Source organism: Lissotriton helveticus, chromosome 1_2, assembly GCF_964261635.1.
Source record: "Lissotriton helveticus chromosome 1_2, aLisHel1.1, whole genome shotgun sequence".
In the NCBI taxonomy this organism is placed as follows: domain Eukaryota; kingdom Metazoa; phylum Chordata; class Amphibia; order Caudata; family Salamandridae; genus Lissotriton; species Lissotriton helveticus.
In genome coordinates, this window is record NC_136058.1 from 387,639,849 (window position 1) to 387,653,718 (window position 13,870).

The 13,870-nt window shown below is 44.0% G+C and overlaps 1 long non-coding RNA gene across 1 annotated transcript in view; it reads right to left on the reverse strand.

Annotated features, from left to right (window-relative positions):
• The window catches only part of LOC144806172 (uncharacterized), a 65,626-nt gene extending 52,430 nt beyond the window's left edge, over positions 1-13,196 (reverse strand). The window contains exons 1-3 of the long non-coding RNA XR_013605712.1: positions 12,929-13,196; positions 11,104-11,175; positions 9,334-9,427 (exon numbers count right to left, since the gene is read on the reverse strand). This is a non-coding gene — a long non-coding RNA (uncharacterized LOC144806172). The remainder of the gene's footprint in view (positions 1-9,333; positions 9,428-11,103; positions 11,176-12,928) is intronic.
• Positions 13,197-13,870: the final 674 nt, after the last annotated feature.

Below are 13,870 nucleotides of genomic sequence, written 5' to 3' on the forward strand. Positions count from 1 at the left end.
TGCGCGCACGAGGGGGTATAATTCCTCCACTGATGGTCGTCACCTTGTGCCATGCGCTTGCTTCAAATGGTCCCCCGCATTGGCGTTCCGCCACGGCATGGCGTCCCCGAGCTCCCTCCCGGCAGGTCGCAAGAGAAGGTGGGGGGGTTTATTCACTCAGGGGGGGTGCTCGGTAAATGCGGTGCCTCTTCCCAGGGGATGAACACAGTGTTTCTCCTCCTCCGTTCCGGTCGCTCACATCGGAATCCCACTGCCGCCAGGGGCGCGTAAGGGCGCCCGGTTGGGATCGAGCAATGCTCTCTGCCGACTGGATTGTGCGCCCCCCGCGTCAATGCACTCACGGCGGCAGAAGTGGCAGCTTGGGTAAATCGCTCAGGGGGTCCCCGGGAGGCACCGGGGCCGCCGACTCGCTCCACCGGGCACCAGGATCCACCCCGCCAGACTCCCCTGTATTGCGCGGTGGGCCCTGCCATCTTACTTAAGCCTGGGCACCAGTAGTCGCATACCGTCTCTGGGCTGCAGCCGCGGTCCGGCGGCTCTGGGGCTACGAGAGGCATCCTCAGGAGTCCTTCACGTGGTCTGCCGCACCCGCAGTCGGACTATGGCCGCCGGCAACACTCTGGGCCGGGATCATGGGAGGCTCATCCCCGCCGGGCATGCAGCTTCCCGTCAGCGTATGCACTTTAGCTGAAGCGGCAGTATCTATATGGCGCTCAGGGCATCCCCGGGGCACACTGGGATTGCCGCACAGTGTCACTGGGCATCGTCTTCCAGCTCTCCGGACTCCCTGGTATTAGAAGCTGGGCGCCACCATGTTAGGTGAGCCCTTGCTTGCATGTCATCCTGGATCCGCAACCGTGGCTTGGTAACTTTTGGGGGCACCGGAGGCGTCCCCAGGAGGCCTTCACTGGATCAGCATGGGTTTCGGCTGGGTCGTGGCTGTTTGTGAGATGATAGAGAACGAGTTTGCGGGCAGCCGACCGGAGCACTAGGGAAGTGCGTCCACCATCTTGGCTGGCTTCGTGGCAACATACTATGATGCTCACATCCCTGATGGAGCTAATCCTGGAGAATAATCTCTTTATGTTTGATCGGAATTGGTATCGACAAAAGAGGCGGGATGGCAATGGGGTCGAAATTTTCGCCCTCCTTTGCCAACCTGTTTATGGGTATATTAGAAGCTGACCTCATTTGGGGACCCAAGGGGGCTCAATATATCGACTCCATAATTTTTTGGGGTTGATATATTGATGACTGAATTCTATTATGGTCAGGGACACAAGATTTACTACAGGATTTATTCAAACATTTGAACACCAACAGAACTGTATGTTGTGAATGACACGCTACAGAGTAAACTCTTCAGGAAGACCACCGCCTGCAACGTGGTTCTTCATGCCTCTAGCTCTCATCCACAGCATCAGATAAGCTCCATACCTTACGGAGAGTTCCTGAGGGCTAGACGCATTTGTAGTGAGGATGCAGAATTTAATGAATGTATGGGAAACATGAGGGAGACATTTTCAAGGAGAGGTTATCCTAATACCACACTTTTTGAAGCACAAAAAAGATTGAAAAAAATTAAAAACGGACCGACACACTAAGATCGGACACGGCGGTTACACCCTCAGACAAATGTGTCCGCCTTGTCACTGACTTTAATTCACTACATCACGTTGTTCGCAAAAGCCTCACTAAACACTGGAGCATCTTGAGAACGGATTAAGTAATCCTGGACTTTATTCCAGATTCACCTCAGATCACCTACAGAAAAGGTAGGACACTAAGGAACAGATTGAGCCCAACCATCCCTAGGGGCACTAAAACGAGTACTTGGATGACTCAACATAGTACAGGTTTTTTTAAATATGGGTTCTGCTCAATGTGCAGATGGGAGAAACATGGGACAAAGACCTTTTTGGGCATCAATGCTGAGACCTATGACATCAGACAGAATGTTAATTCTCCACCAGATTTGTAGTTTACATAATCGAATGCTCATGTGGAAAGTATTACGTGGGCAGTACCATAAGGACTTTGAAGGAGCGGATGGCTAAACATATCAGGTCCATTCAAAAGCAGGACCCGAAGTATCACGTGGCACTACATGTGGCAACATGTCATGCACAAGGTGACGACATGCATGTACGCTTCTTTGGGATAGAATCAGTGGCAAACAGTGTGAGGGGTGGCAATAGGGAATTGAACCTGTGACGCAGCGAAGCCATGTGGATTTTACGTTTGCATACTGTGGGTCGGGGTTTACATTACGACCAGGAACTACAATACTTTCTTGGGGATTGAAGGTGTCAAGACTCAGACGTGTAAGGAGGGCCTGGCTTCTTTTATGATGAATTCCAGGATGAATTGTTCAATATTCTAATATTGTGGTACATCTCAGTAACAATGTGGCTGGAAGACAGGTGTGATCTATAGAGTTTTGTGTCAATATGTTTTTGTGGTGAACAGAAAATAATTGTAGCACGTTTAATTGTGTATAACTAAAGAATGTATTTTATTGGGAAGCGAGTTAACGATTTGAGAATGCACACATGATAATGTATGGAGTAGTGCAAAATCAGGGCCCACTTAATATTCCATGTGTGTAATAGTGTCACAAATGGGGGGGCACTGGGACTGCATGTGGTGGAGGTCGCGACGATTTTCATGATTTTTGGTCAATTTTCCGATCGGGAACGAATCGTGCAGATTAGAGGAGCAGTCACCGAGATTGCCTAGGACGAGATTATATCTCTGATTGGGCCATGAGCGCTATTGGAGTTAACGCTCTAGTTTTCGAGTTAGGGGCATGGAGATCCTGGCCTCAGGATACTTCCTGGTGTCTGCCTCTAAATCACATGTCCGATACACGGAACACGGTGATCCGCGAGACTGGACTTGGCCCACACGGCGTCTTGAATATATGTAAGTTGCTTTTACCACACTTTCTTGGGACATAGAGAGTAGATGAACAACTAATTGTCATTTATAGACTTAAACAATAGACCGTTATTGTATTTTAACAGAATTGGGCACTACTGAGGGTTATCCGCTCCAGGCTGTGCGAGGTGTTTTCCCGGGCTTTACGGACAGGCTTTACGTGGTGCAAGGTAAATACCGATCACGCTGGTGATACCTTATTTTTCCATGGGATCAGGAAGAACGAACAGGTTCTTCTTAACAACTGGGTCATTGTGTTCAACCCAGGGACGTCTTTCACTCCACCTTTGAATTGATTAGACCTTTTATATCCCCCTTCTCTTTCTTAGAACACTACTTACCTTGGGCAGCGCCAAATCTATTAATCTACTTATTTTCTACTTCATGAGAAGGCTTGGATGCTATATACACACCAGGTAGGATTTGTTTTTATTTATAGGGATCTATGTGAGTAGAAAACTAGGTCCGGAAATGGGGGAATTATTTGCCCTCAATGTGTCTGATCCGCTTTCCCCCTCCCCCCCGTTTCTATAGTGATTACGGCAACAATTTTAAAAGGTGATTAATTGGCAGAGAAAGGTCACGGGCCCGCCGGGTCGGAAGTATCACCGGGGGAGCGGTGAGCCTATTCCTTTTTGTTAATCTCTATAGATTTTGACCTTACTGTGACTGAGTACCTTGTAGGGGCAGTAGTGCTCAATATACTAAAGGGTTTCTCCCTTGTCCCCGTTTGTTTTTGTGAATCTTTCTATAGAACTTCAATTGGTTTATGCTGCACAGGCAAGGCATGGTTTGTTATATTTGTTTTGTTAGTTTTTCTGCACATGGGAGCACATGTGATTAAGGATACTAATCACTGAAATGATTTTTATTCTCGCCCCGTTTCACTCGGGATACATATTTTGGAGGGTAGTATTTAGATGCAGCAATGGTTTTCACACAATGCCAGAGTGATGTTTTTCAATGATGATATTGATGCATGCAGGATCAGATACCGTTCTGGGACGGTTTTTTGACCACAATAGCGTGTGCACCATATAGAGACTTATCGGCTTCACTGGGTGACAAAATGCATTCTGTGTAGCACTAATGAATTGTAATGGATGATATATAATTGCTATACACTGATATAATGTATGTCATACATTTTAGTATTGTATATGTTTGTATTTTTCCCAGCCCGAGGAGTCGCGGACACTCTGTTCCTAACGCGACGAAACACGTGTTGGCGGGTTTTGAAACGATTAAAACCTCAAAACTCATGGATACCTAGCGTCAAGAAATTTGATTATTGCCTGTTGTCTTTGTTTTAATAATTGTGCTTTTACTGTGCACTGTTACGAATGTATATGACCATTGAGAGTGTGTGCATAGGCATTTTTTGTATCAACACCACGTCATTGTTTACTGGATTTAACCTTACAGATAAACAAATCTCTTTGGCACAGAGGGGAGCAGACTATACGGTGTTGAGCATAGAAAAACTGGAAAGATTACCATTGACCGTTTCTGAGAAACCAGCCATAGAATGGATAATACATGGCACCATTAGCTTGCCATGATTTTCCAGTTTCAATATTGCTTGAAACACATACCAGAGGGCCTGTATGAAAGGTTGGGTAAAGAATACATAAAGTCGACCTGGGATTTACCATACACACACAAATGTTGGAGTGGGGGAAAAGAAGTATTTCTTAGTGGTAAAAATTGCAAAAGCACACTAAGCGGTACACTTTTATGTCAGGGTATTAATTTACACTGAGCCTGTGAAGGTTCTTCGACCAACTTATCCTGCCACATGCAAGGTTCTCCGCCAGGGGTGATTGATCCAATGTTTAGGCAGCTTTCCAATGGAAGCTACATAATGTTGAATGATCACAGCTGTTGTGGAATGATGCCAGGAATAGCCTATCTCGTGACTGTGTCAGCCAGGGTCACTTGCTGTATGCAAGTAATGTTTCCTAAATCTAAGAAAGACGGGGAGTCGCCGTTATGGCCTTCACTAACCATCTCTTCTATACGAATTGATACTTTAAGCAGAATGAAAGCCATTCTTTTACAACAACAAAAAATGTGCCACTGACCTCATCCAAAGAGACGTATGATCTGAAAATCGCAGGTCCTCTGCGGAGATACATGCCCTATTATCAACATACTGCTCCATACATTTCGTAGAAATGTTAGGTCGTATCTTAAACATGTCCGATACCAGTGGTATTGTACATGTATTTAGGCAGTTTTTTCTGGACTGTTATCACCCTCTGAAGCAGTCCTAGGCATTTTTTTCAAACTCCGTGCACTTCGGCGGCCTGCCTCTCATTTTGGGACTCGTAGCAGGAATACTATTCTTGTTCCTTCTGCTCCGATATAGCAAGTCCAGTCACCAGTGATACCCAGATTACCATGGAGAACACTCTTCTGGCAATGCAATGTCGTGAGCACATGATACAGATTCTTGACTTGGCCTGCTATGTGCAGAAGAATGCGTGTTGGATATCTGTCTAACACTTCTATCAGCACTGCCAACGGATGTTGATACTTTGCTTGGTTCGGTAACAGCTCATGCATTGTGTTGTCCCCAGGGATACCAATCCTGATGACGGCATTCATTGAGGTCTCACAGACGCAGTCTGCTGACGGTGAGATACGTGGATCGACAGGCACACAGGTACCATCACCATCTACTGCGAACATTGCTAACGCGGCTGACGCTGACGGCGATACTTCACATTTTTGTGCAATAGGTCTACTTAACGAAGTAGGCCAACTTTAACCTACTGTGGTAGATGATTTCTTTGCCAGCTTAGAAGATTTGATGTTTTCTCATAACAACGAGAATAACTTTTAAAATTAGCACACAGCATTCTATCAACTCTGAATTCGACCTTCGCTTTTCAAAACAACACTTCTAACTTTGGAACTCTATTTTTCTATGATTTGATTTGACTTTTTTCCAAAATTGAACTTTTGTGGGCACAAAGTAATCTGCTTAAAGTAGAACTATTCTTTGAATACTTCCTAGAAACAATATTGACCTTATCCACAAACCAAAACAGTTTATATATTCTGCTATGGGATGGTCTCAACCTTTTCTTATGTATTTAAGAGCCATTTCATGAATGTAATTTGTGTGATTCAGTTGGATAGCATTTCTATTGTCATAATATATGCTTTGAATGAAACCATTGCCGTTTAAAAATGCGTACTGCACAAATACCCATTTTTGTGTGCAACCACTTCGAATACATTTTGTGTATTTAGGGTGGGATTGCTAACACATGCTTTAGATATGTTTAAAATGCTTAGAATTTAGTAATGTCGAACATAATAAAGTGGAGTGGATGTTCTATAGCATTTTAGGACCGTAGTGTAATTTTCCCGATTCATGCCCTTATATAGGTACAAATCACCTTGCCCCTATATAGGCATAGAAATCATAACCATATTTAGACATAGCCTATGCAGTCCAAAAACAGGCATGGATACGTCCACTAGTTCCGTAAAGCCACAACGATTTCTTGGAAAACTCGGCTTCAGAAGTCAGGGACTTCCCCTTGCTTGAATATTGATTCATCCAAGAACTCATGGAGTTTTCAAAAAACTACCATTCCTTGGAGTTCTTTGGTGATGTTATTATGTCCAACTTTACGTCAAACCAGGCACCTTCAAGGTATAAATATGCCTTCACTTGCTCTAGCAAACACACGGTGGTTTGGAGCAGTTCGACTATCTACTTGGCCGACGCAGCTCGCTACAGCAAGTGCCGAAGGACGTCGACCCTCCAGCTGACGCACTGACAGAGAGGCTGCCTTTTTCTCGCTGAGAATCCAGCTCCAGTGTTTCAAAGCTCCCCTTGCGGGGTGTTGGGAAATCAAGTCAGAGAGAGAGAGATACCAGACCTCCTTCATTCTAAAACCACGATACGGAGCTGATTAGAACCTAAAAGAAATCTTGGATAGATTCTTGGCAAAAAATACTAAACCTATGCTACACCCTACTTACTTCTTCCCTCGTACTAGACTTAGGTTAGGTACATTGGGGTAGGCGTATTTTAGAAGCACCTGTCAAGTACTTTTAGTCTTTGTTATTTATGTAAGTATTTTATGGCTTAGAAACCATACCATGCTTTCACAGTATTTTATAATACTCTTCTTGCTGTACGTATTATACTTTGCAGCCAGTATTACGATTGTAGCAGTTCATTTCTTCTTCATTAGAAAGAAGACTGTTCAATAAATACTTTTATTGAAAACACCCGTCTCTCTATTTCCCTGCAACTCTGATGAAACGAAGCATGCACGATTGACTGAGTAAAATATCTATCTATTGTTTCCATGACTCTGAAGATACGTTTTATTCTTGGGAAACAAAGTTGTCATATTTATGTGGTTGTCTGAAACGAATCCCTTCTTGTTTATTCGAGAAAGTTTCTAGTGACCTCTGAGCTAGCTGGCACTCACTATTAAGTCTAATATATCCGATAGAGACCTAGTCGACCTAAGTCCTACGTCAATTCTATAGGATATATTATTCCAATGCGCAGAGCCTATTGGGAATATAGGAACTACACTACACCTGGAGAGAGTTGAGACCTTAGAATATCTTGGTATTCGACTCCCTGATAAAATGCATTGGAGGCCCCATTTAGCCAAAATGCTTCTGAACCATAAATGCTTGACCGGGGCACTAACCAAAGAAACATCGCTGTTCATATAGCAGATCAGTTGCCCCGTCTCTCGTAGTCTACGATGCAAAGCAGTTAGCTCGGTCCTTTATGAAGCCGAGCTGTGGGGGTTTGAAAACGTAGATGAGATCAGCAGGTCTGAACATAAGTTTTTGAGGGACTTGGTCATGCTTCCCCGTAACACCACATTAACATCTCTAATGTATGACATGGGTAGGCGGCTGTTTAGAGCCATTGCAAGGCTCCTCCCACTGCTCTTTTGGGCCCATCGAAGACGCACTGCAAAGCTTACCAACTATGCTAGAGCCCTAACGGAGGTAATGAACTTGGAAGTGCACCATAGGGTCAAGTGGATATCATATGTGAAGAAAACTTTAGTACTACTTTGCCTCACTGTATCATGGGACACACAAATTCCACCAGACAAGGCGGAACTTAAGCGCCTGTACTGGGATTGAATTGATAGTCAGGAGCTCAGCAAGCCAACACTGGGAACATTACCAGAGGAATTTTTAATGTTTAAGCAAAATAGAAGCCTAGAGCCTTACCTAGATGTGATTCAGGTCCCACGGGATAGGACTCTGTACATTCAGTTTAGGTTTGGCACGCTCCCTGTTATTACCCTAATTTCAAAGTGGCATATAGCTGAGAACGAAACAGCCAGTTGCCCTTACTGCGAAGCCCCGGTGGAGTGTTTTGCTCATGTCCTGTTTGCTTACCCAGCCTACAACAAAGCTAGGACTAAATGGTTAAAACCAATTTGCAGTGACATGGGCACCTGCGACCACCGTTTTGCTCTGCGTATTTTAAAATCCAATCCCAACGGTCTTTTTTCATGTGGGGTGGCCACGTTTTTGGGCCAAGCATGGCTAATTAGGATCAAGGCCATACATAGGTTTTTTTGACTTTCAATAAATGCAATGGCAGCGAGGGATGATTAAAGCCACACTCACCCTTTAATCAGTATATGTGTTTAGAATTATAGACACACAGGTGCCCACCTCTGAGGTCCACTGCCACAAGACCTAATACAATAATGAATACAAAGAGCAAAGAGAGGCACACAACAAAATAGCATATAATATGCGCAATTAACAAATCTTTCAGGGTCTACAAATGTGTTGAATTCTTCTTTAATTCTCAGATACACAGATCATCAGCCAACGCGTTTCACCCAAACGGGCTTCCTCAAGGCTGTTAAAGTAACAATAGATAGATACATTTATAATATACACAACATTTAAGACAGATAAAAGATTGACATAGTAAAGACAACAATAAAAAGATACACAAACGTCCTGTACACGTTTTCTTTAACAACTCATAGGAGTTAAAATTAAACCATAATGTTTGGCAAAATTCGATCTGACATTCACTCTTGTATATTATTGCAATTGTCATGGAGACACCACCACTTACAGCCACTCCATACAATGGACAGACAAGAAGAGTAGAAAGAAAGACGACCGTGACGTGAGAGAAAACAGAAAATTTAAAAACAAAAACAAAAAGTGCTCAAAAACAAATCTAGTGAAATGGTTGGACAACAATGAAAAATACAAAATTAAAAGAAAAGGAGCTTCTGCTGGGAAGAAAAGCCAAAACCAGTCAAGACCTACCTAGACTGATTGTATACACAAGTCTAAGAAAAGACCACCCATGTGTTCTTTCCGGAGTATTGAAAAAAGGGTTTACAAATAAACCTTTACCTAAATATCAAACATCTTGCTTCTCAATCCAGGGTTTGGCATCCGATCTCGAATCTCCAATAGCACTTCCCTCTTGCTAAAGCAGGAACCAAAGCTACAATCAAAAAGAAACCTTTACACCTAAGGAACAGTCACAACAAGAACACTTACATCTAGAGAGCAGCCATCTTAAATGGAAGAGAACTATGGGGCATATTACCAACAACTAGTGATAATCATCGCTATGTTGGCTTAGCGGCAATATTTTTATCGCCGAGCTACGGCGATTTTTATCGCTTAGGAACCTTGCTATTATCAAGGTTTATCTCCTAAGTGATACAAATCGGCCGAAATGCATGAATATCGTTGAAAAGTCAGCGATATTCATGCATTACAGAGCTAATGCTCTTAGCCATGTTATCCACCTACCATTGGATAACATGGCTAAGAACTGCTCAGGGGCAGGTGTTAGCTTTTGGAGATAGCGATGTTAGCGACTGTTTCCAGTCGCTAACATCTTGGCACGCCCACTTTGCATGTCATTAGTGATAAATTTCACTGACATGCAAAGCGGGGCTCAAGATGGTCGCTATCTCCTACTAGCTGTCGCTAACTGGTATTAGCGACAGCTAGGTAATAGGGAGATAATTATATCTCCGCTTTCTTGGCTTTTAGAGCCAAAAAAGCGGAGATAAACCCCCTTTATGATCCATAATTTATACACACAAGATGACGCACCTCATTGTGTTATTTTGTCAATGGTCCACGATTTGTTAGAAGTACTACTACGTCACACGAGCAAAGTGGCTGATTCCTTGAAAAAAACTTGGGGCGTTTTTTTTTACTTTAGAGGAAGCCAACAAAGTTTTGTTACTTTGCACTTATTAAAACCATAGATTATATCGGGATGTCTCCATCAACCTAGACTATCTCTCGAGATGGACGTAGCACCTGCACTTTATATAAACATGATTGTGATGAATTGTACTCTTTATTATCGTTTTCCTTTTATTCTTATTTTAACTATTAAGTATCTTTGGTGATAGGAATTGGTATGAAATTGGTACGCATGCCTTTCCAGATACTTGTTTTTAGTGATGTCTGTTTTATGCTTTGCCTGACAAATTGATGCCAAAATTGCTGCTTTAGGATTTTTTAAATGACCTTTTGTATCCTAAGATTGTTTCTTCACTCAACACATATTTTTATTGTACAAATGTCAAATAATGCTTTTATGATACATGTTGTCAAATAAAGCAACTTAAACTGAACAGAACATGTGCGTGTTTGCATGTGCTTGGGTCAGGGAAGGTAGTTGAGACTGTGGATGGGGAAGAAGCAAGTAGGGGGGAGGGACATCTGGAGCTAGGACACTGCTGCCGTCAGTGTGGAGGCTAGAGCCCGATTAGATCTGTGTAGGGCAGACATGTCCGAGTGAATGCCCTCCAGGAATGATACCATTTGTGTCAAATGGTTGGTATGCACCTGGAGAACATTCAGCACTGCTGTCTGCCCCACAGAGATCTGCCTCAGGATGTCAATGGCCTCCGCACTCAGGGCAGCAGGGGATACCGGAGCAGGGGGAGAGGTGCCTAGCTTGAAGGAGACAAGTCGCCTTCCACGGGAGCAGCCAAGGACACTGGGCCTGGGAGCAGATGGGAGGGTAGAGATGGTAGTGGTGGTGGTGGTGGACTCCAATGTCTTATGATGCTGCAGATGGTATCTCAGAGCTGCCATCAGTGTGCCTCCCCTCACCCTCCGCACCACTGGGTCCCTCCTTCTCCGACTCACCACTGGACCCAGACTCGCAAACTGCTCCCCCTTCACCCGTGGCACTGCCTCCTCTGCTGGCCGGTGCTCATGCTGTGAACACAAATGAAAAAGAATCACACAAGTCATCCGTATGTACACGACACATAGGTAACATCACAAATCTTCACAGATCAAACAACTACACCATTTTGACTAGTGTTATTATCATGCGATACATTTACATACATGGCACTTATCAGTCTGCCAGTTAACCATTGCTCCCTCACACGTGATCGTATCTGCAACATTGGGTGTATCAACATCAAATGACACAACCACATCAACTACTTCACTATGTAGCAGGTGATGTATCATCTTTTGAACTTGATGGTCTCGTGCCCTGACATACCTGTCTCATCTCCTGCAAGGGAGTTTGGAGCTTACAATGTTAATAGTATTAACACAATTTAAGTGAGACATGGTATCCTTTCCGCACTTTCTAGCCATCATATTGGGAACCTTTTGCTCTAACGTCACAGGTCAAATGACTTCCTGGTCAAACTTTAAGCTGGCGTACTTATTGCATGGGTCATGTCACACAGATACCAGTGATTGCGCTAATTTGTCCTGTAACTCATGTTCTCAACTAGGGTAGTAGGCATAGCTAGGGTGAGAGGCATGTGACGCACTGTCTTGTGTCATCTATGCACAGTATCATGAAGATGAATCAGAATATTGTAGCACATTGTAAACAGCTCACCATTTTCAGATGTGAGCAATGGTCAACACACTTCCAAGTCAAATGACTACATCTTCACAATGCTTATGGTAGAACACCATGCCAGTGGCCCGTCTGGGTGCATTATTTGTACAGACAATTAGAACTGAATCTCTATTCTTCATGAGTCAAGTCAGCACTGTGTACCAATCCTGCCTAGACTGCAGAAGTCCCTATTTGTATGGGAAAAGTCTGACTGTTCCTCACTTCTTTTAGACATATTGCACAGTTTCTATGGCTTACATTGCTCTTATTTTCCATCTCATTTTGTTATCTTACTTCAAAATGATGCATATTTGACATCTCTCAATTCTAAAGTGATGCATCATACACATGGTCAACAAAGTCACTGGTATGAATGGTCAAGAGCATTTACACACATGTCAACTGTTGTGAATGTGTATCTAACATCATACCTTTTCAATTTTCAGCCATGTTTCAACCAGTGACCACTGTGTTTGACAGTGAATGGCATGTGTTGTCACTGTTACAGAGTCAGGCACATGGAGTCACTATTGATGGAGTGAATGGAATATTCCACATAATCATGTGACAGGGCAGTGTGACAGGTGACCACAGTTAGCATACCTGGAACTGTCCCATGGGATACATTTTATTACAAACAGCACCTTGGCTGGGACCTAACATTGGCACACTGACCAAGCAAAACTCCCCAAGGCCTCAACATTGATGTCACTTGCTGCTGGGATGTATAGCAAGGGCTTTTCATTCATGAGTGCTCCAGTAACAACATACTTTACAGATGTGTTGAAACCACACTGAGAACATGCCATACATTAGTCAATGTGCTGACACATGTTGAGCAAATGCATTACTCCAGAAGGTTATCTCCATGCACATGTTGTTGTAATTTGTGCTGATCACATGAGCATGGTACCACTGTCACTACCCTCACATGTCCCTGATTAAAGGGGCATAACCAGCCATCTAATAATGCTTGTGCATATGCATCTTTTAAAAATGAACAGTGGTTTTGGCTGACTTCTGACCTGTAAAAAGGGCAGCAGGCTAAGATACTGCAACATGCATGTTTGAAGAAAATTGTGGAACAAAGCACATACTCACCCACCTCCTTGCTGCTCTGTGATTTTAACTGCCCATCCAGGTCAGGGAAGAACACCGCTAGGATGTGGAGCATGTGGGGGGTGGGGGGCAGGATTCAGCGCCCGCCCCTCTTGCCTGGAAGTGACAGGCCCTGCTGGACTACAGCGATCTTCTTGGTCCAGCCATGAAGGTCCTGCCACCTCTTGTGGCAATGACACCCGCGCCAAGTTTCCAACCCCACGGAGCACACCTTCCGGGCGATGGTCCTCCACAGCTTAGCCTTCCATTGGTCATTGACCTGTAAGGATGACAGACCCTTAGTTTGCGTGCAACATGTTTCTGAGTCAGACACTTGTAATCATAGGTCATGGTCAGATTGGCAATAATGTCTCAGGGGTAGGCATATGACATTATGTGTAGTTGTCCTGTGATCAATGATAACTCAGTCCCATGAAAACAGTGATAAGATGTTCACCCCAGTGCACACACTTCTACAGCAGTGTACCTGCCCAGAACAGTTCTATACACTCTTCTAAACTTACTAAACACAGTTACATGCCTGCCTATGAGATTTCTAATCTAGTAGTGCATGGTAATTGCACATGTCCAATGAAAATGCAGTGTGATCGTCAACTCACCTGCTCACCTGGTTTGCCATACAGCTGGCTGTACAGTGGAAGGAGGGCGTGCAGCAGGACCTGGTTCTCCTCTTCTGTGAAAGCTGGGGCCCTGACAACTGTACGTGCAATAGTAGCTTCCAGAGTATGCAGACACAGCAGCAGAGTGATGGGGAGGTGCAGGAATGATGCAGGTAGTGCAGGTAAGTGAAGTCTCAAGGGAACAGACAGACATATCTAAAAAGCAGTGGCGGTCTTAATACTATTTGGCCAAAGCAATAGGTCTGCGTCGGTCGCATTTTCAGAATTGTTCCAATGCATAACATTGCCTGCAGACGACACGCCT